Source organism: Rhyacophila brunnea, unplaced genomic scaffold (assembly GCF_057557595.1).
Source record: "Rhyacophila brunnea isolate RB1 unplaced genomic scaffold, BYU_Rbru_1.0 scaffold_2, whole genome shotgun sequence".
Lineage (NCBI taxonomy): Eukaryota > Metazoa > Arthropoda > Insecta > Trichoptera > Rhyacophilidae > Rhyacophila > Rhyacophila brunnea.
In genome coordinates, this window is record NW_028232859.1 from 15,918,576 (window position 1) to 15,946,001 (window position 27,426).

The 27,426-nt window shown below is 32.7% G+C and overlaps 1 protein-coding gene across 4 annotated transcripts in view; it reads left to right on the forward strand.

The window, feature by feature from the left end:
• The window catches only part of raskol (Ras GTPase-activating protein raskol), a 287,813-nt gene that overhangs the window by 63,383 nt on the left and 197,004 nt on the right, over positions 1-27,426 (forward strand). Inside the window, exon 1 of one of the 4 annotated variants that reach the window (XM_085947505.1) lies at positions 18,028-18,077. The exons of 2 other annotated variants lie outside the window; for them this stretch is intronic. The gene's annotated coding sequence lies outside the window, so the exon portion shown is untranslated. One more of the 4 variants, XM_085947504.1, reaches the window with a different exon arrangement.

Sequence of the window (27,426 nt, forward strand, 5' to 3'; positions counted from 1 at the left end):
TTGTAGTCATTATAAAGTAGGTATTATGACATTTTTTTATATTACTTATTATTTGTTTCTTTATTAAACACCACAGCATACCGCACAGTGGCAAAACTTCCAGGCTTGAAGATTTCACATACCTTTTAGGTAAACTATCTAAATATATTATGACCTCATCGGGAATCGAACACGGAGCTCCCGGTTAACCAACAGTGATGTTTAATCTTAAACATCATAAACGATTGTAACTTTTCATTTTGGCCTTTTGACCTTGTTCTTTCATTTAATATTTTACAATTAATTCCACAATCTTACAATGTTACTTATAATGTATGGAGTTTACTTATTTTCTTCAAATTTAAATCTGACATTTGTCAATTAAATTCAGTTATGACGCGGTGCCCAAATGTGAAACGATTGAGAGTATTATTCTTACTGAAAGGGACGTACTATCTCACTTCTTCCTGAATTATTTCTGGCTTCTTAAGTCTCGATTCCAGGAACTGTTTCGAGGAAACACAACTCGGTGGCAAATATTCCAGACAACTCAACGAAAGTCTCCAGCAGGACTTAAACACCTATTAATAACAGTGTCATAATATCAACTTACCCACCACCAAACACGATGATGCGATGTTAGATCTATATCTAAATGGATACAAGGGGACAGACGGCAATTGCAGTTAACATGCTCTGTCTGCTCATTGCAGTCTGTCATACTACCCGTATTTTATTAAGGGGTGTATAATATTTTCCAAATTTTTACGTATGCAGTTTACCGTAACACAGTTCATCGTGAGATTCTATCAGAAATAGATGACCGTATAAAATATTGAAATCAATACCTCGCCTAAATAAACCACTTAAAAATACGTTATAAAACCCACTGGAGTACAAGGAAAGACAAAACAAATAGGTAGGTCTTAAGTAAATTAGAAATGCAATCATATCGTATAATTTATATAAAATTCTGGTAGGTTCTCGTATCAAGTCGTACCTATCAAATATCTGATTATAATGACAGCGCTATTATCAAACATTGGATGCCAATCACTATCAAATTAATATTTTTTTCTGAATCTAATAAAACTGGAGCACATCTGCAATGCTCCACGAACAACGGATTTTTTTAAAATCTCAATGGTATACGGGAATTTCTTTCCGGTAAGACAGCTCACGTCTTATTAATCTTGTCTATGATTATATAGAACATAATATTATATATCTACTACATAATGAGGATGTATTGTGAATTGTGACGATTGGTTAGATGTTTCTTCATATTTAGGCGGGAAGAGGAAGAACACAATAGATTTGAAGCGGTATACGGTTGACTTGCGTCTTCGTAAAAATAACGTGATTGCGCAGTTTTACCGATAATGTACAATTATTGTAAGTATGGACATACTATTTATTGCACGCCACGATGGCCGTGTGGCTTATAGCACCGTGGGTCTCAGGTTTGAATCCCTTGGGTCTGGCAAGTACACATTGTTTTTCAATGTGTATATGAGTCAGAATATGGACATAATAGGTTGAACAAGTGGCTGACATCAATTTCTCGTAAAAACAAAATCTGCTAATACAAAACCTCCATTCTGTGTTGGCCCATATGATCTTATTAGGATCGAACATGGTCGAAAAAAAATCTAAAACAAACTGTAACAATATGCGACCCTGAAAGGAAAATTTGTAAATGGCAGCTCAGAAAAGCTATAAAAAGGTCTCGAATCTTATCCTGGAGGTAAATTAATATTGAATGACTATGTATTATGCACTAAAAATACATGTCTCAAAAAGGGTTCTAGCATCCCATAAGTTTTGGAAACACTGATTTACCCAATTATCCCTATCTAAATATTAATATTTCCAACTCCATTTAAAATTTAAGGACGTATAGTATTCTGATCAAGTTTTAATGTTGGTAATAAAAATGGAAAGAAACCCGAACTTGTTTTGCATACTGTATATTCGTAGTTCATTGTTACAGCATTAATAATTCTAGAAATTCCCAGTCAAATATTAATGATTATTATTTACTTTTCCACTAGAAAATCAAATTAAAATATTCGTAATGGTTACACTGAACATGAGACAGCTTAAAAAGTCAATATTGTTTCATTTTGATTGTTTCGAAACAAAGCAATAATGTTTAACAATCAACCGTTTACAAATACAGGTGTATAGAATCAAACATTTTGTACTCTACGCTTTACAGCGAAGAGAAAATAACATACCTTTCATTTTTTTTAAGAAATTGCCCCACGCAACACAGCCTACATAAGATTTTTTAAAGCTAGAATTTTTTTAAGCTAGAATTTTTTTAAATGATAACGATAAATGTGCAACACTATTTAATCGGTTTGTACATACCTATAAGATAATATTATGACTTGTACATATTGTCACTTTGGTTTACAATGTTTACACTTACACGAACCGTTTCAATGATTCGGTGATAGTCGTGAACATAACATGGTTACATTTAATTTGTACGTATTAAATTTCGTCGTTCACCATGAGCGTCCTACCGGAAAGAAGTGGCCGTTGAGCATTGAGATAAAAAAAATGACGCGTTGGTCGTGACGCATTGATTAGATTCAATAAGAACATTGATATGCTATTGATTGGTGTTAAATATTTAATAGCACCGCTGTCGTTATTATTATCAGAAATTTGATAGCTACGAGCGCCTATTAGGTTAGCAATAACCTACTTTTGAATCAATTTTATATAAAACTAATATCATTGTATTTCTAATTTACTTACCTACATATTTTCTTCTGTCTTTCCCTTGTATTCCGGTGGTTTTTATTACTTATGTTTGAGTGTTTTATTTAGACATGATTTCAATACTATTTGGCCATTTATTTCCTATACAACATCTCACGGTGAACTATGATACGGCCAACTGCATACGTCTAAATTAAAAAAAAAAACACTATAACACGACTGTTATATACAAGATAAGTACCAATTTGGTCGTCTCAACAATTATTGTTGGGACGACCAAATTAATACTTGTATGTTGCTTGAGTTAAAAATTACTTTAAAAATTAATTTAAAAAATACCTCGGTGTGGTTACATACTATTAATTAATGTATGATAATAATTGATAATAAAATATACGCCCGCGATAAACGAGTGGTAGCATGTCCGCTTAAATCATGAGTAAAGGCCGGATCTTTCAAGTTTTTAACCGTCAACCCATAAAAAAACACATTAAAATGGTGGACGAATCCAATATCCTAAGGAGACTTTTGCCCAAATGATTCTTAGTATGGATTTCTACAATTTGTCAGTTGTTTTTTCTGGCAGCTCAGGTGCGATGGTAATTATTGTAATTAAGATAATCGTCTTGCCAATATTATAACGCGACTTGCGGCTACGACAAACGAATTCAAATTCGCAAAATGCAATTAAAAAGATCGCATTACAAAATTGATGGTTTGTTTTATTGCAGGTAAGTAATGGTAAACCATTTTTATAAAATGCGTGTAGAATATGTTTTTTCATAATTAAATATCGAATAGCTTTTGCGTACCTACCACTAATATAAATACAAATATTGGAAGATTTTGTCCGCTGACCCGTTTTATGTTCTAAATGTATCATATTGATACCTATTAGTATTACCAAGCAACAATACCGTACCTACATATCGATAAAAAAGTCACATACTTACTTGTTTATTTCTTTAGATATTTAAGTATTTTGAGGATGCTCTGCCCAAACTGGTCTATTTGATTATAAACTATTGACATTGAAGAATTTCATCAAATCGATCGTAAGAAATTTCATCTTCAAAATACCAGTGGCGTACATCTGAAGATGCGAGACATCCCTGAAAATATTCGTTTGAACCTACTATTATAATATTATGTATTGCGTAAGCCGTAATTGCATTCTTCTAAAGGTTTTGCAATATAATATTGCTTCAGATTTTCACTTAGTCATTGTATTACGTTAATATTTATTGTTGTTTAATTTAATAAAACGCATTTTTTTGTAGTACTTATTCCACTTTTAATCAATAAATTAGGACCGGTTTCGTTCGCATCAGAGGGACATTTTCAACTGAACAAGGGAAGATTCAGTTGAAAATGTCCCTCTGAGGCGGACGAAACCGGTCCTAATTTATAGATTAAAAGTGGAATAAGTACTACAAAAAAAATGGAGCCATTGTCGAAAACTACCCAATCAAGACTCGTAACTGGACAAAATCTGACATTCGAATGAAATTTTCAAAATGGCGTCCTATGGTAGTTCGTAGTTCCATTTTTGGCCATTCTACAGGTAAGTTTGTAGGTGTGTAACGTTAAAAAAAGTCCCGCCGTCCCATGTAATACTTCAGATTTTCACTTAGTGATTGTATTACGTTGATATTTATTGTTGCTTAATTAAATAAACGCATTTTTTTGTAGTAATTATTCCACTTTTAATCAATAAATTAGGACCGGTTTCGTTCGCATCAGAGGGACATTTTCAACCGAACAAGGGAAGATTCAGTTGAAAATGTCCCTCTGAGGCGGATGAAACCGGTCCTAATTTATTGATTAAAAGTGGAATAAGTACTACAAAAAAAATGGAGCCATTGTCGAAAACTACCCAATCAAGACTAGTAACTGGACAAAATCTGACATTCGAATGAAATTTTCAAAATGGCGTCCTATGGTAATTCGTAGTTCCATTTTTGGCCATTCTACAGGTAAGTTTGTAGGTGTGTAACATTAAAAAAAGTCCCGCCGTCCCATTTAATACATTGTACGCTAAAGGCGCGCCGATTAGGTGGCCATTCGACATAATTAGCATTATATTTAAATGTTGTTATTAAAAAGAAATTATCTGATATATGATTATATTATGTATTTGATTTAAATACTTACATATTATAAAGTGTAAAGAACTATTCATCACATAAAACGACTGGTACCTAGATACATATTTCATTAAAACACTTTATAATATGTACTTTCGTACTTTTTCCACATTTATTCCATAATGTTGATATTCAACCGATTTTATCCTAATGGACATTTTCAATTGAATAACAGTACAAAATATAGGTAGGTACATATTATTGCATAAAAAGTCAATTAAGTATAGAGGACGTGGGAGTCGATTGTTTACTTGAACTAACTTGTTGGTGATATTTGTCCTTATTTATTAAATGACTGGTTTATATACATTAAGAAATAGCGTAACTTCAAAACTGTGAAAAATTTGCTGTGTTTAAAATTCACCTGCCGTAGGTGTATGTATCAAAAAAGGTTCCCGACCAATGACAAAAACTTGAAGACGATTTTATTGCTTTTGTCGCATGATACGTACAAGAAACCCACAACTTAAAAATGAATTATTTTCCATACGATAGTATGTATCATCATCAGCTGTAGTATATACCAATATTGCATATAAATTTATGTTTACATTTTAGATATAATAGTGCAACCATCTATAATACCGTGGATTTACAAGAATAAAATTACAAAGCGGCAGGTTTACATAGGTCGTAAGTGCATTTGCTAGTCACGCCGCCTTCGCTATCGAGGCTTGATAATTATATAATATATACTTACACAATATTATATATGTGACATATTATAATATTTAGGAATATTATATTTCATCCATTGTTGTTATTTTTAAGTTGATAAGTCAAAAGAATAATATCAACTAAGATTTAATAACAATAAACAAAAATGCAAAATGTACAAAGTGTTTAAAAGTACCTTATACACCTTCTAGAGGAAAGTGGTATAATGGTCCCTATATCTAACGGGTACGAGTGGCAAAAATATTAATCAATAAATTCTAATTGATTTATGTTTTGTACTAGGTATTCTATTAGTCATTATTTACGACCCGGCTTATGCCTTCTGGCTTATGGCCTTCTGGCTTCTTCGTGCACTATGCGCACTCACCGATCGTAAATGCACATTGACATAATAAAAGATTGTTAAAACCTTCTTACCTATTAGTAAAGGATCAAGTAAAAAACAAATTTTGATTATCTGAAGTGTTTGTGAAAAACCCGTAATGAATATATTACATACTATTAATACATTCAATAGGTAAGCCCGTTAAATCGTCATTTCCCGTGTAAACAATGGAACCAGCTAATGTGAAATATCACGAAATATACCTACTCACTAAATAAAAACAAATAAACAATTTTAAGCTATAATCCATTATCGTCAAAACTGAAGTGATCTCGGATTTTAAGAAAATACGTAGATCAGTTAACAAACGCGCAGGTTAAGTTTTTTTTGTTTTTTCTACCATATTACTATAACATCAAATTATAGTTTCATGTGTGAACTCCCAGATTGGATAAATCAATGAACTATTAGAACCAAGGTCAACTTGTTAAGGCAAATGGTAGGCACTGCAACTGTGTTATACCTATTTATATCTAATATTTTCTTGATAAAATAATTTATTATCAATGGTATTAGGTACTATATATACACAATGTATCAATGTCGACTAATTATGATTGTATCATTTTGATAACTTCCGAAATAAATAATTATATCGGGTTTATATATTTCATTGAAATAATACTATGATATATAATTTATAGTATTAGGGAGTAGCAATTAACAGAAAACGCATGTACTTACATATTTTGCATGATGAATATAAAGTTTTTGAAAATGGCCTATAAAATGTCAAAAAAAACATTACAACATCAGTACCTATATATTAAAATTGAATATCTCAATATGTCCAACCACTTGCTTGAAACACAAAAGTACGATTTGAAGTATCTTTCGTACGAAACTTTTTCTAAAGGGTTTCATTAACCACATAGGTCCGATATTCCCCATTTTACCCATCCATCAATCCATATAATATAATAATATGTTTTCATATTATATATTTTCGTAGTATCAACATAATATACGAAATCATTCAGATTTGGTACGATTTTAATAATACACTAGCTGTCAGGTCCTTCTCATTATGGGAGCAAGTGTGATTTGTTATTTGATAGTGAAAATAAAAGTAGTTTAGTAGAAATTTTAAACTTTGATTACAATAATAGGTATGTATATAAAAAGTGGAATATTATTAAATATTATAGATATTACTATTAACAACTAATTTTTCCACTCTATACGTAAGCGCTTCATTAATTTCTCTAAATAGTATAGTATATCTACCTACTAATAGCAGCGTTTCTATATAATTAAGTATCGATAAAGTCTCTTGCACATATTATCAATATCATTTATTTCATATTTCATTGTACCTACTACATCGTACAACTTATTTTTCTGAAAAACATAGGTTCCATAAATTATTAACGCATTTTTTAATTAAAAAATGTTGTAATATTCGAGTCCGTCCCAAAAAAAAAGGACTCCAGATGTCCGGTGTCTAATCATGAGTCTCGTTTCGAACCCCGAGTTCAATAAATTGACATGTTTTTTTTTTTCAACAGATTAACTCAATTAGTGTTGACACCGCGACCGGCGCGTTTGCATTAGTTGGCCATTGTTGACCATTAACATGATATTTAAATATTACACCCACGGTGGCCGCACGGCTTAAGCGTTCGACTATCACGACGTGGGTCCCAGGTTCGAATCCTGGGTCTGACAAAGTACACATTGTTTTTTTAATTTGTGTGTGAGTCAGGGTATGGACCTAATAGGTTGAGCAAGTGGCTGACATCCATTTCTCGTAAAAAAATATATTAATTAACAGGTCAGCAGTGATTGTGATAATTAAGCAATTGGCTAACATCCATTTCTCGTTGAAAAAAATATGTTCGCAACCGAAGCGGCCAAGAATAAAATTGTAGGCACAATAGAATAAATAGATAAATTCGTATTTTTTCAAAATTGTTTTTTTTTAATATATTGGATTTGGCAATATCTCAGGTGTCGCGCTCATTGTGTGTGTGGCCAAAACACGCAAATAAAACAAAGGAATGAGAGAAGTAATAATATAATTAAGCGTTTCATAACAACATTACCGTGGGACTATTTTACTCACTTAGTATGTAGGTATTTATCGGAGAATTCAATTATTCATAATCTTGACTGCGAATTCAGCTGTCTCTAACCGTGCAGGTTGATTATGGTACGAGCATGAATAAATCAATCACAAAACATGACTTAACTGTTCTGCCCATTGTCATTAACTAATAAGTCAATGATTCTGTGCCAATAAGCTTGCGAGTCCCTCTAAGTTTAATACTACCATTTTTATTAAAATAAAAATAAAAATTTTGACCATGTCCGATCCTAATAAGATCATATGGGCCTCCACACAGTGGAGGTTTGTATTAACGGGTTTTGTTTTTACGAGAAATGGATGTCAGCCACTTGCTCAACCTATTAGGTCCATACTCTGACTCATACACAAATTGAAAAACAATATGTGTAGGTACTTGCTAGACCCAGGATTCGAACCTGGGACCCACGGCGTTATAAGCCGACGTGGATCCCATAATCTTATCAACGGTCTGGTGTGGGTCTAAGAAGGTACAATTCTCGAGTGTGGAGAAAGATAGGATAAATTTAAACACGTGTATTATAGTTACATCTCTATCGTAATATGCATTAAAGTTTGTCACAAAACGAAACGCGTATTCATTATCGGTAGTCTTTGAGGACATTCAAATGGTTTTGTATGCCCGCATTTCATAGCCTGGCCGTCATTAAGTCATAAATCAAAAGTGGTTTTAAAGTCTCAGTCTATGGTGACTGGCTTTCGCGTGTTTATCTTATTAATTTGTTTTTGGAAATCGATGATTTAGAAGATATACCAACATTTCCGGAGCATTTCACATATTCTAGGATGTACCTATCGCATGATGCCACCGGATAATATCTGAATGTCGTTTGAATGGTGTATTCCTATTGAATGTGCTTCGTATTTCATGCGTTTTATAACCTCACTATTCCATAAAACAAATCTTTGTTCAAATTCTTTGTCTATATTGATGAGCTGCCTCAGTTCTATCTTATTTATGTGGTTTTAACCGAGAGCAGCAACAGGTGAGTAGTATCGCCTGTCGCTGTCACGTGTCTCGATCGTGGGATTCGAATGGCTGTCTAAGCTACTTTTGTATTTATTCATAAAACATAATATATCACTGTAATTACGTAAAACCTATACATATACTCACACTATGTAGGTATGTAATTTAATTATGTATTTATCACTGACAAAACGGAGTCGAAATTTTGTTATCTTATAACCTAAACATAATAAATATTTTTTTTGAAGATGTCTGATCCTATCAACATCATAATATCTAACCCTAAATACAAGAAATCGGCAAATCTGGATAAGAATTTAAAAAAAAACTTGATCCGTTAATCTAAAATTAACTGAATATCTTGGGATTGGTTAAATAAAATGTTGGTGCCTATTAGGAACCGGTTACCTACATAGTAATAGTTTGAAATGAAGTACAAAACACACGGATACCATAATATTATGGTGCCGGTTACGCCCCAAGGTGAAGACACTCGTGCATAAAATTATTGGGGACAACTCGTTGTTTTTAAGAAGTTTTGGAGAAACTCGGAACGACTTATTGATTTGGAAATAACTAACTATTTATCCAAAATGATACGCGAAAATTTCTATGCAGTGACCCCAAAACTGTGGACTTTTCAGTCTGCAGACCAGATTCGTTGGATTTCAAACTTGTTTGATATTTAATTCGCCGAATTGCCAAAATTCGTCCGTCAACCACTATATTTAGTTCGAACCATTCGGACTGAAAAACACCTGTAATTTTATTGTACTATTGAATTTATAAAATTTGTATTGTTTTCACTCCCATTTTATGTATATATCTACATGTAAATAACACATAAAATCGAGGATTATCGAAAGACATTGCGATATGTTTAACTATCGCAACTGTCAAATCTAGACTTTTTTACTCGTTCGTGGAGCGTCCATTGGTCAGTAGCAGAGCATAGACCAGGGATGGCAAACCTATGGCACGCGAATGTTTCATTTTGAAAAGAAAAAAACTACTCTTTTATATATCATACCTATTAAAACGTGTTTTTTTATAAAAAAAAAGTTTTACAAATACATCAATAGGTATATACTTACTTAAGTAGACCTACTTATATAATATTAAAAAATAATGACGACATATCCATGCGTATTTTCTTCGGTTTTTCATATTATAGTATTTACCAACCGATGCACAAACGGAAACCACGAAAATCATGCATAAATAATGACAAATCGCATTGTATAAAAAATAGCAGGCAAATCCTTTTCAAGATAATCATTACAAATATACAATTATTATTGCATATATCGGTCCTTAGGATCGGGCAATTTAAAAATATTCAATCAACAAACCTTACGAAATTAATTATCGGCAGTCATTCAAATATAATAACTGCTTGTTATTTTGACTCAAACATAATCTCTAAAAATGGAAAACCGTTCAGTGATGGAGAATATAATATGAAATAAGAGTGGTTCAAATGCTTCCATGACCTCTGAGAATTTTGAAAACAAGATAAAAATATTCAAATAATAAAAGATATGCCTTCGGCTATAAATACGCTGAAAGATACAATATCAAGAACTCAATTGTAATTTTATACCTTTTTAATGGAATTCATAAAAACTATTTTTTAGAAAACTTTTTTTTTCGCCATGAAAAACTGCTTGGCACGTCAGACAGTCGAAAAATATTATTTGGGAAATTTTGGCACGCGTTCTTAAAAAGGTTCGCCATCCCTGGCATAGACAAATCGGAAGGCATATTAATTATTCTCGACTTTTGGCTCGCCTGCATTAAATTAGATGACAGTCAATTCAAAGTTTTCGCTTGAGCTTAAAAATTCTCAGCGGGCGCAAATTTAAGCAAAAAATCTGCAGCTACGTATTTCAACCAAACGACGTTTGGTTGAACGCACTTCAGTAACAAATTATTCGTGAGTAAGTACCCCAATCTTTAATTGATGAATCAACATACAATAACCAAGTGTTGAAAGGTTAATGAATGATCTTAAATTAACCCTAGCTAATGTTCATAATTCCGTTCATTCGAGCAAAGACACAAATTGAGAATGACAAATGAATTTTGAATTACGAATTACAACTTCTGTATTCGACAATATTCTGATATTTAGTCTTAATTACGATATGTAGGTACTCATACCTATTATGAATACGTTTTGGCAACCTATACCTACTACTTCTATAATAATCAGCAGTGGCGGATTAAGGTAATAATTGGTAGGTAAAAAGTGGTACTTGCACATGAATTGTTATTCTCTTACGCACTACCGGAAAAAATATTTAGGTACTTACTTACCTACTTAACTTTACGTTTGAATGATTTGCTGACATTTTTTTTCTCCGTTGATTTATAGTAAATATTATTTCATATTATAAAAGACGGATGATTTAAAATTCTTAACACAACTGGCCATTTAAATTTAAATAAAGTCGCATGTCGGAATGCCTTCTTAACACATTCAATAATTATTTGTCGACTGACAATGACCACGAGTCTTCCAATCTCAAAACCATTAAACTCAACCAGTCACATCAATGTTCTTAAGCTTTTATAATATTAAGTATAGTCAGCGTCGGGTTCTTTAAATCTTTTAATCGGTGCAAGTAATCATTTCAGATACCTATTATTAAAAAAATTGTGGATCAAAATTTAGTTATTTTCATTATAATTTTCTTTCACCTCTTCCCATGTCAGCCAGGCAGCACTTAGACTGTAGGACGAGAGAGGACCTTCCGTGATGACGGAATCCGAGGATCGCACTGTCGGACGGCATCCGAGGCACGTATCTCCTATAATTTTCGGGCTAATATCCGTTAGAAAAGACTGACGCCTACCGCAACCGAGTTATTTTTTAGATTTTATTATGTTTTTAACTAATGTAATACCGTCTCTGAGCAGAAATGAGCCCAAGATGATATCGAGACTAAAATCAGGCCACAAATTGGGCAAAAGATTTGAAGTCCTAGCAATTCGCAGCTCTGTGATGAATGTGACGTTCAGGAGGACATTTCACTATGGTGCAAACCACAAGTTTTTAACGACACAGAGTAGAGCCGCTACTTGCATATGCCCGTGAGACCATCGAGAAGCTCAAACCTGCCCTGGCATTGGGGAAGTCATAAGAGCTCGATATGATTGTAATTTTCATAATTTGAGAGAGGGCCTGAACAAATGATCCATACTCGAATGAGGTGAGGCAATATGGCAGCGGGTCGCAGTCAAAGCCTCGGTGAAACTATTGAAAAACGGTTGTTAATTTAATTTAACTAGGTACTTATACCCTCTTTTTATGACGGCACCATTCTGGATACTTATCCTGCCTGCGCTCGTAAAAATCAATAGAACAAATTTTATACCTACATATTTATAATAATTCATTGTGTCTCGATAAATCAATTCACTTTCAACGGTATTGCTCCTGAAACAACCCCCAAACAAAAACGTTCCACATCTCTTTCCTGCGAATTCCCCGTATTCGTCCTGAGCCAAAGGGCGGTTTGTTAGTACTTACACAATATATGTGCAGACCTGATAAAATTTTTCTGTTTTAGGTATCTATATTTACTTTTGTGTATAAAAATAATATAATCAATTACATTTTTCCAGTAGAAACATAAATAATAGGAATGGGACAACTGGACGCCAGGACAATTGGACGCCGTACTGTCGTAGACACGTATACAGAACGTAGACGAGGAATTTTAATCAGTTTCTATCTACTAATTAGTAGTTTTAATTCATTTTACTCATAATAATCTAAACATAAATAATAATATTAAATATATTTTTTAAAAGTACCTATACGTACATAACGTCTATTTATTTTCGAATTGCGTGGCGTCCAGTTGTCCCGGTGCCAAATCGTCCTAGACCCTAAATAATTTACTCACTATTTTCGTATTCAATAAGCTGTTTCAAAATTAAACTCCCCATTGGTATCTTCAAATGGAGGTTAGTTCCACTTAATTAAAGTCATTTTATTATAATGTCGACTTCTCAACAGCATTTTGACACTAAATAGAAAGAGATGAGATAGAAACCTACGGAATACGTTTTTCATTTTACGAGGCAATTTATTGTATTTTTTATATGATATTAATTGGACAGAGAAAGTTTTTTTAAGTAATTTAAATGAAGCGACTCGTATTTTTTGCCATCTACTTACTGATCATGACGAGAAGTAAGTACCTAACATTGATTGCTATTAAACAGCTGTAAATAAGCACTTTACGATTTACAATTCTGTAGAATTTAGATTATTATAATGGTTATAACGTTGCTACGGTAAAAGGTAATACGATGGACAAATTACTTTCCAACGGCTCTACAGTTGCAACTTGCAATCAATTTCAAAACGAACCTTTACCTATTCATCATCCATATTAATTATTCGTCAATTATTATAAGTAATAAAAAATCACTGCGCATCATAGTATAGATACTCTCCATATGGAACGCAATTCCACAGGTGTCTTGTTATTTAACAGTGGCGAAGGGTGACTTTTGAGAAGAGGTAAGCTGTGGAGATCAGAAAAAATAGCACACTTGTCAGGTATACTTACGGGAAATAAGAATAAATACGATATTACTACTGATGAATTGGTACACATTAATGACAACGACACAGTACATCGATGAAATTTCAATAGCTTGCTCACCATCATCATCAGGGGCGCGACAACCCGGTGTGGGTCTTAACCTCCTCCAACAGCATCTTCCACCTGTCCCTATCCTGTGTGGCCGCTTTCCAATTCGGTATCCTCAGCATACGGCAGTCACTGGCAGCTCCATCCAACCAGCGAATCTTTGGCCTGCCTCTTCTTCTACGCCCTATTGGATTGCTGACGATATAAAATTGAGCTATGGGTTTAAATTTTAAATTATGTATTTTTATAAACATTTAGTTATACCCATCAAAAATCATTTATTTTATTTTTAAAAACAATCTATATTTATATATGATTAAATTATCTTATTATTAATTATTTCCGACAATAATATTATGCCCAGAGGTTTTAGGCTTCGCCTCTCTAGCCCACTGTGCTGCATACATTACTGTAGACGGGGCTGAGGTCCGTGAAGTAAAGTCCATGCAAAAAAATCTGACATTCATCGCACAATAATACAATGCATACATAGTTGAAGAGAGATGGTGCTGTTGAATTTTTTTAACATTTGACAGACTTGGTTCTGTATACATATATATTTACAATATTACATTACTACATATACGACAGAATTGTCTGATTTCGTTGGCAAATAAAGTTATTTTTGTAGAATATAAAATAATCATTTTTTTATTTAAATACCTGTGTTAATATACAATTAAAAATATTTTTTCTTAATAAGAAGGTAAGCTTTAAATAATAACCTAGTATGGTGTCTTCACCACTGCTATCTAATGGTGGTATTTTTCGAGGAAGCAGTGTGCAGTAGGTACATACATCATGTAAAATCAAACACAGACTAAAATCTCTAATAGATTATCAAATTGTATAACTAAATTACAAACATTACTAATTAATTCGTGTCTACAATCTTTGTGGAATGAATGGATTACGTGTGCAATGAAATTGTCTGTTTTGGTTAAGTTAGCGAATAATTATTTATTATTAGCAACACTGATTAGTTTTTGTTTTTTTTATTTGTTTTACTATAATACATCCTGGTGACACGGAGAATAATATGTATGTAAAAAGATATAAGGAAAAGTAAAATATAAATTTGGGCGAATTGACAGTTGTGATTGTGAAAATGGTCAATATGATAACAATGATAAAATAAATATGTAACTAAAACGACGATAATAGTTGAGGTATGCACCAATAATTTATTCAGTATTCAATAATCTCTTGATATCGAATTCCTGATTGCCTCAGTAACTATCAATTACTTAAGGGCCCGCTGAAGAGCCCGCCGTTCAAATATAATTTAGTATAAAAAGGACCTCGGCGTCGTAACTACGTCAATTTAAATCGATCTTTTCGCAAAAATCACTAATCATCGGAGATTTTATTTCAAGAAATATTATTATTATTACTGATAATTTCTGCCGCGCGGAGAATTATTATTATTTTATGAACACCTGCGACATGAAGCCGATCAGAAAACAGGGCTGTCAAAATAATATTAAGCATTCATATTTTTTAAATGTTAATTTCATCATGGTTTTTAATCAAACCTGTGCAAGTACGTACTGATAACTTGGGTGGATTTTGTAGCAAACATACTATTGATATATATACGGGTATATTATTATTATAACCCAATTCAAATTGAACATAGGTTGATACTCAAATACTATTATAGTATGTTTATGATTTCGAGAAAATAATACGATGGTATAATTAATCCATATCAATTATTTGAAAACATTACATTCGCACTTTGCACAAAATTACAAACACATTCGAAGTTTGCCGCACACGTACAGACCACGTGATATTTGTTTACGCAAAATCGTCGCTTTTCAAAATGGCGAATTTGATTACCAGATTTTACTGCGATGAATCAGTATGTTCCTTTTTGTCTTTTTTTATTCGTAGGTTTGTTTACTATGTACACCGAGAAATTTCCATTTATAAACTCGGAAACGATTTTTACAGAAGAGTTTTGGAATATAATGCAACCAAAACTGGAAAAAATTCTATCATGGGTGTTGACTTCCTGAATAAGCTAACCCCAGGTCCATGCCACTACGTGAACCACAGTGGATATTAAGCCATTTCCACACTGGCAACAAGTTGCTGGCAACCTCATTAAATTTTACGAACTTACCATAATTGCTTAAGAAATTTTACAATAATTATCGTAAAATCTAACGAGGTTGCCAGCAAATTAACTTGTTGCCAGTGTGGACCCGGCATTAGATGCACAAAACTTAAATAATATATATTATAAATAAAAATTCAAAATTATAAATATATATTATGATTTATGTCTTCGACAGCCCTGATGAAATAAATGTGAAATATGAGTCGGATCAGTCACAGAGCAAATTTATTAACACAAACAACTTTGACACGACCTTTTTATATTAACTAGTAGACCAGATATTATGGACCACATGTTAAAAAATCATATTTTCAATTCTCAAGGCCATTTCTGTAGAACGTCCTCTTAATGCGATAACAACTCGCGAGTCATGCGTGTGGTTAGACTGTACATACAGGTTCTCAAACTTGACGATATTGCTATGGTTTATTTATACAGCGGTAATTGCTGGAGCAGGCTGCGAAATGCGAATTAATTGAATCTCGCTTTATTTAGTTGGCGAGCTTTTCTTGACTGTATCTTCTCAAATATTCCCACAACTTTCAATAAATATCACTTAAGTACTTAGTATATTTATTTATAGTTCAGCACTTAATTTCGCATTATTCACAACGTTGCCTGTAAAAGCCCTCTTACTCATGTGGATAATCATTAATTAAACAAGTCATTTTAATTGTATGTCATTTGTATCAAATTATATGTGGTATTTTTTTTACTGAATAATAAATGAAAATCTGTGACAAATAAATGAAACCAAATAATTCCGAATTTACAAATATGACGTAGTCGCTTATAATGCTAAAGCAGTGTTTATAATATGTGAGGGGTCTGGGTACAAAAACGGCAGTTTATATTTTCTAAAAAATGTTGGCAAGTCTATAAAAAGGTCTTATTTCTCTCGTATATGTATAATTTCTGAAAAAGTATTCTAAAATATTATTTGTTCTTAGTATACAAACAATATTTAAGAATAGGTACTTTTTCGATAAAAAATTATACATATAAGAAAGATATCCTACATTATTTGTATTTGATGTTTATGTATGGTGTAATATTTTTTTTACTTATCTACATTCTACATCATAACTCTTGTAAGATGACTGTTCAAATGTTTAAGTACTGCAGTTTTCATATAAATTAACTTCCTTCCAACAGATAGTATTTTACATTTGTAATATTATAGTATGTGGAAGAATGAAGAAGATTTTAATGTTTCTGAATTAAATAGTTTCAATGATTATTCAACTATTATATAATCCTCTCCAATAATTTTTCGGTATTTAATTTCTTTGGTTTATCTTCTTTGACTACGCATGAATAAATTAATTAATTGAATACTTTCTAAATAATTTTCTTTTCCTTATTTTCAGGTAAGCAATATTCTTCATATTACATAAACCAGTGTTGACTGCTGATATACATACCCTCAACTTATTCGCACGATGTCACAAGATAAATCAAAATTTCAACCGGTAAGTAAATTTAATTCACTATAGTGTTTTATCAATATCACCCTTCCTAAAATATATATTTTATATGACTGAAATGTCTTTCAACGAAGAGTCCGAGATTACGTCTTATTGTATTATGTGACTTATGATTAATTATATGATTTCGAAACATCCTAAGAAATGGAATAAAATTGGTGTAAGATAAAATGATATTTTTTGTTGAAGTACGATAACTGTGTACTTATTCTCTATATTCTATTTTTATGTTACTCCTCATTATTGAGGAACCAGACTCCATTCGTAAGGATCACATATTTACATGTTTCCAACAATCCAATAAACTAATGAATAATTTTTTTATTAAAAGTATGTTTCACAAAGTAGTTTTTGGTGCATGGCTTTTGGGACCATTATCAAGGTTTAACGACGCAAAAACCGAAATAGTATGGTAAACTGGTATTTATTTCTGGAAAATAATTGATATTTTGTTTTGTATTCTCTGTGAGATTTTTTCATCAATTTTACTTTGATGGCAATTTATAAAATATGTATTACAGACACATATTAATAAACCTACAGAACTTGCAAATTCTTATTTTAAAACTCACACTGAGAAAGGGTTCAAGAGTAGGTTATATGTTTTTATTATTTTGCGGTTTTTTCTGTAGTGATTTCATAAATCAATAAACACAAATTCAATCATAAGGAATGTTTGAGAAGTGCTCGATATGTATTTTAAAGATGGACAACGACAACATTGCCCCGCCCCCCACCGCCCCGGCGTTTAGTTTGTCTGTCGTATTTGTAGTGTCAGGACGCCTCGTCGCGACGCCGCTGGTGCTGTTCTGTAATAAATCGCATTAATTATTCAACAAAATAATAATAAATAATTCAATGTTTTTTAATTTACTTTTCTCGTGTAAAGTAATGTAAATATACATACATCAACAGTGCACCATTAATGAAAACTGTGAAAATAAATAATTTGTGAGTTGGTATTAAATTTAATGAAAAAAAATATAATACGTGTTGAAAAGTTTTATGAATGGTCTCAGTTTCTAAGCTGTGTTTAAATCCAATTATTATTACATTATCTTAGTGTTTATTGTAAATACTGTTTGTTTGTTATATCAGTACATTTTATCAACATTCTACATAATCTACATATTATTGGAGTTCTCCGAAACTTTTGGTATCATTATATTGTTATGAATTGTATGACGTTTGCGCCAGTGTTATTCATTGTTAAGTCGAGATTACGTGGTTCAATAACCGTATTGAAATTTGAAACTACCGCACTTCTGTGAATATGTAACTTCCCTTATATAACTAAATTCAGTTGTCTGTACATTTTAAAAGTTGTTTACACTTGAAAACTACTTGCACCATATTTTTCTAATGGTACAGTGACGTCGATGACAATTCTTCCTTTCTTTTAGAGGGCACTCTTTGTTTGTCGTGGTGTACGTAAATAGTTTTCTTTTAAAACCCCTATTTTATCCTTTATTTCGAAATTTGTACGTTTTTTTTATCGGATATAAGTACCTAAGTACTGTAAATTTGACACTTTGGAAAATGCTGAAATAAACTTTTCATTTACTATGTTTACCATTAACATGACGTGTTCACCGAATCAATTGGACCTTTATAGGCTCAGAAAGTAATATAAAGGTAATGTTTTTTTAATTAACTCCAGCGATAATTTTTGCCCATATTATTTTTTTACAACAGAAAAAAGCGTCAGTAGTATCATACAAAGTTTAATAAATATACCACTATACTATATCATATTTTTATCATGCTTATCTGTGCTAAGCCTTGTCTCAAAATTATGTGTTAAATGGAAATAGACTATTTATGTATTAGTATGTATGCCTTATTCATTGAATATTAGTTTTCGGGTAGGTACCTACTATGAAACATTGGTTGGTTTTACTATAGATAAATATTTAACCGTGATATGAGCATACGTACAACAGGTGGGCGGGGTTAATCGGTTGTATATTATGTATCTACCTACATTATTATACTGAGTAGGTACTATATTGTAAATGTAAATAATATAAATCGACCACTTTACCATTTCTTTCTGAAATCTGCCACGTTACACACACTTCGTTAATCATCCATTGATACATTGACTTTGATTATTCAAAGGTCAAAAAGTGAAGGAAGCTATGGATGTTGACTTAATTGAGATGTCGTACCTGTTTAATAAAATCTGTCTTCTGCAGGATCTTTAGTTGTAAAACTTTACTGATAACTACGGTGATTATCTGCCTTTACTTGACTTGAGCGCAGTATCCCCATGATTAATTTTATTTTTAAAATCAATGTTTCTCATTTAGTATAAAAATTTCACTTTCGGTAGGCAAAAACCCAGAATCTGGAGGGGAAAATTATTTGGGGAAAAGTCACTTGTGCGGAAAAAAATAAAAGAAAAATTGTGTATGTGGATGGGAAAAAATGGGAGTAAAAGATAAATAAGCTTTATTCTGGACAACTTTCGATTTTTTCAAGCAACCTTTAAATCAACATACGTGGCAAACATTACAATAATATGCTCTCGATTTACATTTACACCAATAAGTCACTTAACCTACCAGATAACTGACTACTGAACCATCACAAGTTTCAGCCTGTTATCAGCCTGAATATATTCATTGCTGGATGAGTGCCTCTCCAAGCTGATGCTACTTATCTCTGTCGTCCTGTACATTGTGTTGGCACGTGCTTCTCCAAAACTTAACTCTTTCGTTGATCCTGCAGCCTCTAGGACTAGGTATACCTTTCCGAGATTTTCTACCTCTCGGGTACCCACTGGACGTGTCTAGCTCATTGCCATTTAAGATTTTCCGGTCGGCCATAAAACGTACGATTTATTAATAATCATTCTAAATCACTGCAGTGCTATGGTCTTGAGTCAGTGAAATGACTTTTCAAGTGTGCATTTTGTGGTTACTGTTTTGATAACATTTTCAAGTGCCGAACCCAACTGGGATATTTTCTATTCATAAACGCAGTGATTTAATTTAACGACTTGGAATGATCGTTATATCATTTGAACTTATATTCTTGATAAATATTACTTATAATATGTCAGACATTACCAAGATTTTCAGTACCGCCTATTAAAACAGTATTTTAAAAACAAAGAAATAGAAGCAATATTGTAAAAGAGTAAATACAAAAAATATAAAATATATACATGGAAATACGCTGAATGAGACCCTATTTTAATAATTTATAAAACGTCCATATTGCCCGCCCAATTGGCATTACCAATGGCAGGTTAGTTCTGCACCTTAGGTACCCGCCTAACTGATTTTCTCGATTACTGAAATAGTTATCAGGGACACTACTAATAATAGTAGAGTTCGCATTTACACCGCGTATTAGTCGGAAAAGTACCTAGCGAAATATAGATATCTTGAGACTTTTAGACTACAGTATGTCAGTATACCTAAGAGAAATTCAGTTGGATAAAGCCACGGATAGTATTCATACAACTTCAAGTAAAGGAGGCTCAAGAATTTCTTCTAAACCCTCCACCATAAGATCGTACGTCAACTGATACGGTGCCCAGACAATATACCCGTTCGCAAGCGTGATTCGAACAAAGGAATTATAAAGAATTTTCAATACCGTAACGTAGAGTATAAGTTTTATAACTTTGCACTATTTTTGCACTTTTTACTACACTGAATACGCCTCTTTGCCTGATTACCTCGCGTAAAATTAGATCAAATAATGATATTCACTTGCATTAATATATGTACTTTTTATATATATTTTTTTTTAAATATATTACATCGTTTTCATTCTAGAGCCGGAGTGCAAAGGTATGAAACGTATACTCTAACATCCGAAAAGATCCGGGAAGTACGTAAGACGAAATCCAACATTTTTAGCGATTTTTTACAAATGGTAAATATAATATAGCCTGTGGCGTGGGGCTTTAGAAGATTTTCCGTCTACGACTTCACTATACTATCTTCAGATATGTATTTTCTTTAATATTGTGTGTTGATGGGATGATTGTTTTATTTAATTTAAGGTAATTCATCAGTCATCATCTCTGTCGCCTACATACTACACAGGTGATGTCCGATGAATCATCAGTCAGCGTTCACATTTTGCATAAATTTATTTTGTTATTGTGCCGACCCATTGTTTGTTTCAAATCAGGCTCACTTAGGGAGTGTGTAGGTATACTTTTGGTAAATTGCCAGCGACAGGAAATAAGGAACGTTTTGTATTTGAAATACCGTTATCGACAGAAAATGGCGTCGGTTAAATTGAATGCAGGATTGTAGAGTTTTCATATTTTAACCATTAAAATCGTCGAGTAATAATATTTGTCTGCATTTAATGTCAAATGTGTCTAATCAATCAGTAGGTTAGTTTGCGGGATAGATTTCGGTTGTGAACATGTAAAAAGCGTGTAATTTTAAAATGGAGAGCATGAATCATTCCGATTTTTAATTCCTTAGACCGCGTTAACACGGTCCAAGTAAGCTCCAAGTTGACTTGGACCGAGCGCACTCGTATGAGACATCTTCATACTAATTATTCATATCCAAGCTAGCTTGGATGAGTAGGACGCGGACCAAGTAGCTTGGATAGGAGTAATTTATATGAAGATTTCCCGTACTATTGCGCTTGGATGGCGCTCGGTCCAAGTATACTTGGATCGTACTTGGACCGTGTCAACGCGGCTTTAACCAGCTTACATGAAAGTCGTTTTGAATTAACTATGAGGAAGCTCGAGTGAGCTTTGTCGTATCACTTGATTCATATTACATCACTCACGGCCTGATGCAGGAGTAATAGAAAGAGAGTATGTGAATCCCCGTAGCATGCCACCAACATCCTGAAGCGGGTCCCTAGATCAGGAACTTTGTCGCTCCCCCTACCTATTGCTAGGGTTAAAAACAGACGCTCTACAGAAACGTTTCCTAAGTGGTATTCCAGGTAAAATTAAGGGTATTCAGTGTATCTTTAACTATTTTTTCTATTTTTCAATGAATTCATTTGAGTTATGAAGTTTTCGAATATTGACACGCAATAATTATTCAAAATTTGCATCACATATTTTAAAATGGTAATATTCTTAAAGTAAAATAGCGCCGCAGGCGTTTCTTTTACCATTATAGCAAATTTGTGATGTGTGTTTATCTCACTTATAATGTAGACGCGCCACGCGGGGCTCCCCAGAGCCCCGGGTCCCCAGGCTAGAGCCCTGTCACCCCCCCTTGTCGGGCCATGCCCCGTAGTTTCCCTTTCTCGTCGCGCAATAGGCTTTTTGTACAATAGGAGAATATTTTGACGATGAGTGCGGTGCAATGAGTCTTCAAATTAAATTGTGTAGGTACTTCTCAGTGTTGATGACAAAGTCAAGTTTTGTTGTTTAATTTGTAACGTTGTTTTAGATAAAGAACGGCAGTGTAGAGTGTGATAGATCACTGTCAGTTTTGATACTAGATAGTAGTAGAAGTCCTACTTGAAGTTGAACATGTCTAATCAATACCATTTTTAAAACAATAACGTAATTTAACAAACGAAGTGACTTCCTCGTAAGGATGATAATATTAGAATGTTCAAAATGGCCCAATTTTAAAATGAGAAAAATTTAATATCTACCAAAATCGACATTGTAAGACATTTTTTCTTATGAATAGAATTTTAAAATTTGATATTTTCCGGAAGTACTATTGAAAACAGGTATACGGTAATTTTGAAGTTTAAATCACAGTTAATTATGTTTTAACTTTATAGTAAGTGTTCACTTGCTTCCTAATCCCTGGATTGAACAGACAATAGAACTAAACCAGATTTACATTATTTCCAAGAAATAATATTTTCGGGATGAAATACTAATAAATCAATCTATAAATAGGGGAAATGTGCATATTTATTAGTATTTGTGTTCCAATGTTTTTTCTTGGATAAGAAGTTTTTGGATCATGCCATTTAGTTGATCAATATCCACATTCTAAAAATATTGCGTAAATATCTACACAAAGTATTCACCAATTTACCTGATATCGAATCACAATTTTTTTGCTATATGTTTATATCTTGATAATAATTTATAATAATAACCTGAAGCCAAAAATGTAATAATTTCCCATTAAATAAACATTAGATATATCCAAATACAGTCACCAGACAACCGCAAATTCAACGAATATTTTCGATTCAGACCAACCAACTGTTGCGCATGGGCCAGATATTTTTAAGTGAGGGCCCGCACGTCAGAATTTAATATCAGTCGTTTTCATTACTATGTACATTTAGATGACATTATATCGATACCTAATATTATTCTGTCAAAAAAGTTAATTGTATATAGGATATAATCGCTGTAGGAATACGAGTTACAATAATAAATTACTAAAATACAAACTAATGCAGTTAGAAAATTTACCCTTATTACAAGGCATGTAGGGTTAGTTTTTCAACCACTTCCATCTTCCATCCTTCTATATTTATCTGTTTTTGAAAGAATAAATCTGTGAAAATGGACTTGGATATACTCATAAATGTATGGGTCATGGTCATGGCCCCCACATCCTGAAGCGGGCCTCTACCTATCGCTAGGGTTAAAGGCAGTTTGACGCTCTACAGTGGCGCTTTCCAAATGGTGTTCAAGGTCAAATGCAATTCAGTGTATTTTAGCGATTTTTTAACACATCGAATTGTGGAGTTGCCGAGTATCAACATACAAAAACCAAGCATTGCATCGCACAACTATTTATTTTAAAATGGTAATAACCCCTAAGTAAAATAGACTTTTTTTACTATTATAGCAAATTTACTATGTGTGTTTATCTCATTTAACTGGTCGGCTCGCCACGCCGCCCCTCCCCCCCTAGGCTAGAGCCCTGTTTAGACTTGAAGGCCGCGGTACTGGCTGATTATTACACACCACAATAAAAAATAAAATAAATCATTAATTCCAACCACCAACGCTCGTAAAAATACCAATGTATACCTATCTTCCATATCCCGTTATTATTATTTAATAATATTGGTGGTTCTTTAAGTGGTTATGTTATAAACCATTTCGATGTCAGTTTCAGGGATTTATTTTATGCTTTGAGCAATATATTATGTTCACTTAGTGAGAAATACGAACGCATATGTTTAAGATTTTTATATAATTTAATACTTGTATAACTGGTTTTAACTGTTTCGAGGCCCTCTCTTACATATTTTGACGATTCGATGCGTCATTTGCGTCAAAGAAAATCGCCACTTGTGGGCGTTGCCTATATAAACTTTGAGGCAGAAAATAATCATTTCTTAACCTTACTTAGCACATAAAGACTAAAATCACCATATTTATAGCATCGTTATTCGCTATCAATCATTTTAACCGTACATTCATATATTATATACCTGATAAATGATAACATCATTCTGTTTATTTTATTATCGCGTGAACGATTCAATGTAATTATGTTGTTCCTACGAATCCTAGAAGTGTTCATAAATGTACAACATAATATATTAGGTATCTTTTAAGTGCCATCTAGGTACGTATTATTATTTATTTGATTACATTATCAATTATAATGATTTCTCCATTAAAAAGATGCTTACGAATGTGTCATATTAATGTGGTCAGTGATCGCCCCCCACGGAGAAACGCTTGTAGAGCACTGCTCATGCTACTTGTTTTTTATAGACGTACCAATTAATTATTTTAATTCTGTGACTAAAATGTGTCGCCATATTATTGTTTCGGCTTCGTACATTTCGATTCAACGTTTAAAAAAGCATTTTGTTTTTGGCGTGTGAACGAATCACTGTTTTTAATCAAATTATTCGCCATTACTGTAATTTACTAATGACAATAATTATTGTCTTTTGTTGTCAAAGTCGACAAATGTTTTTATTGTTTTTTTTATTTTACAGCTATAACTCTACGAGGATTAATGTATCTGCGTCAGCCTGTAAAACGCTTATAACAATAGAACATATAGATTGATCTACCTGCATCATAAATAGTCAGGTATTCGAATTTAGAACTAAGCTCATCTCACCATAGTATAAAAAGTATTAAAATGGTATGTCGAATGACTCGAATGTTATGATGTGGCGCCTCAGCGGACAACTTATAGTGGTGGATCTGTAGTAGTAAATAACACGTGAAAAATAAATACATGGATAAATAAAGCTACGGGATTTTCCCTGGGGTCATTATAAGATAGAGCACAAGAAGCTGTGCTCTAGATATCACAATCGAGAATCTAGGTCTTTAAACAATGCAGGCTTCCTAAAGATAAACAATCAAGAAGTTTAAAAACATCTTATTATTACAATAATATGTCACCTAATACGAAATCATACCATACTAATCGTAATCAGAATAGATCAAACCAGTCCTATTTCCCCGTCCTTTTTTCAGAATTTTAATTTATTTGTCCATTTCAGACATTTTCTAAATTTTTGATAACACTGGATGACTAGATGCGTCCAACGATTGTTTCGAACTATGTGTCCATTTAAGGTTCACGGCAGTGTTGCCATATTTTTCTATGCTGATTATAGTACAAAGGCGTAAAAATTATAGTATTTCTGAAAAATATATAGTACAGGAACATTGGAAGTATTTTGGTATATTTGGCGTAAAATTATAGTATTTTACATTTTTCGCGAAATCAAAATTGTAGTATTGTACTATAATTATAGTACGGTTGGCATCACTGGTTCACGGCAACCTTTTAACAGTCATACTCAGTCATATCTACTTTCATTTTTAGTCTCAAATGGTATGCAAATTTTTTGGCTACCATCGACCGAGGAAAAGAGCTATTTCACGAAAGATAATTTCAAACAGCGGTATTTTTATTTAAAAAAAAATCTGCTATAAGCCGTCATTGGGTATTACAATATAAAAGTATAGGATAGGTTACCAGAATTTATAACGCTTTTAAACTAAGACGTCGGGACTCGGCACTCATTAACGAATCTACCGCATTGTCGGTTTCATGGAAAACCGCCATTGCTTTCAAACGTTATGATATTCATACTCTTTCCTTCATTTTCCGCCCCTTATAATGTGCCACCTCTAAGCAAATCATGGCCTGTCCACCCTCATGGGACGTCACTGCCTACACTTGCATCTTCCCTTGTACAATCAAATTTATACCCAAGCATTAAGCCCTGCTTGCGGCTTTCATATTGTTATGTAGTACAGGTATCATGGACATGGATGTCGTTTATGTAAGATTTGGACAAATATAAATACCTCACATCTTTCAGCACCAATTTTCAAAAAAACAAAATACACTGCCTTACAATACACTACAATACAATCAAATGACAGATTACATCTTTTATGATCTGAAATTCTTGAGCGTACAAAGTTTTTATGACAGTTTATTGGACCAGAAATTCAAGCTTTTAACCGTGTTGCTTAACGTTTTATAAAGAAAATGTCTTGAAAAAATCGTAAACTGTTGTGCGTGCATTATCTTACATCTCAGTCCATAACATAACCGAAATATTTATCCTTTGAAAAGCACCGCGGTTCTGTATTATTTATTATAGGTAGGTATAAACAATAATAGTTTAAAAGAAAATAATTATGCTTTGCCACACAGATTTTGACATATTTTGACAAACTAATGGCGTAGCTCAAGGGGATATATGCTGTTGGTTTTTTCAGCTTCTTAACTCTTGCTATCGAATCTGTTTGAAACAATTATTTACTTCATGCTACAAAAAGTACAGATACTAATAATTGGCCGACAAAGATTTTAAGAGTAAGCTATAGTGAAGCGCAAAAAATCGTAACATTTCGAGATCACTTTTTGTGTGACACAAATCTAATGAATAAAACAAAATATGATTATTTTTAAAAGTAGGTAATAAATAATATATGTCCATGAATAGTAACCAAACATTTTTTCGAATTTATCAAATTAGGTAGTAGATAGTTATCAAATATTCAGATGTTTTTGTTAAAATATAACATCATATGTCAAACGAATTTGCGTCGAAACATCGAAGAAGTAGTAGCGAGAATCGTGTGTTTTTTGTATACTAAAATAATTTTAATTTTTTTTTTAAATCGTCTTCTGCGCGGTTCCAATTTTAAAAACATTATTTTGAAGTCGTTGACAATCGAAAATCACAATACCTACTGTCATTCGCATTAAGCACTGAAAAAATAGTTATTGACT